At 39.0% G+C, this 1,082-nt stretch overlaps 1 protein-coding gene across 1 annotated transcript in view; it reads right to left on the bottom strand.

Annotated features, from left to right (window-relative positions):
* Positions 1-1,082, bottom strand: part of abca3b (ATP-binding cassette, sub-family A (ABC1), member 3b) — a 27,740-nt gene that overhangs the window by 20,996 nt on the left and 5,662 nt on the right. The gene's annotated exons all lie outside the window — the stretch shown is intronic.

Raw genomic sequence — 1,082 nt, 5'->3', positions numbered from 1 at the left:
TAAAATGTGCTATAGAAATAAAGTGGATTGGATTGGAGTACATAAATGCTTGTTAGCAAGCGAGCAGACAGTCAAAAATAGTTAGCTGAAAGTAATGAATGGTTCAACTTGTTAGCTAGTGGAGTAGCCCAGTGCGTAGGGAGTTGGGTTGGCATCTGCAGGTTCAAGTGTGGACACCAAACCCCCCCACAACCACTCTGACATCTCTCCATTAGTGCATGTGTAGGAGCTGAGGATGTGTGTGTATTTCCGGCCTGTGTGTTGTCTGTAATAACAGAGTGTAAATTATAATTTCCCCATTGGGGATTAATAAAGATGTAATTATTAGCTAAAAATAACGGCTTAACAGTTGAAATAATTAGCTGAAGTAATGTAAAAATTCCAAGTAAAATGAAAAGATTTAAATAATTAGAGAACAGCAATGGTCCACTACTTCAATACAATACTATAGCACAAGAAAACAGAAAAGCTTTCACTGGTGAGCTGCATGAGAGATGTCAAATCGACTTTTTAACAACAAAAATTTGCATTGCACAGTAACATACGAAATCTCATATCACAATACAGCATGTAAAACATATAACAAGGCGTTGAAACACCAAATATCTTTCCAGTAGAACACCATAAATGTGCTGCCTTTTTTAGTGGTCCCAGTTCAACAATCCTTGTTTGAATATGTAAAACTGACATTTACATTTCAATATCACAGGTTTTTTTTTAACTGTTCATAACTACCCCCTTCAGTCAGTCAGAACTTGATCATTCCCCTCCACCTACCCTTCTGAACGCCGAGACCACCTAAATTATTCATTTACGGCTGAGCTGGGATCTCACACGTCTGTGTACACAACAACCTGCAATTACACAGATCTGTCTACCTGCTGCTACATCTCTGCCTTCAGCCTCACATTACTGCCATTTGACCAGCTTGCTGATTGTCTGTCAGCATAAAATCAAAAATGTAAATAGCTTATTCACATACCTGTCAGTCAGACTGTCTGCATGTTTATCTGAATAGCTTGTCAGGCAAACGTGTGTGTGTGTGTGTGTGTGTGTGTGTGTGTGTGTGTGTGTGTGTGTGT

This window comes from Etheostoma spectabile, chromosome 15 (genome assembly GCF_008692095.1).
Source record: "Etheostoma spectabile isolate EspeVRDwgs_2016 chromosome 15, UIUC_Espe_1.0, whole genome shotgun sequence".
Lineage (NCBI taxonomy): Eukaryota > Metazoa > Chordata > Actinopteri > Perciformes > Percidae > Etheostoma > Etheostoma spectabile.
Note: the sequence above shows the minus strand (reverse complement) of the source record. Positions and strands in the feature narration are given on the sequence as shown.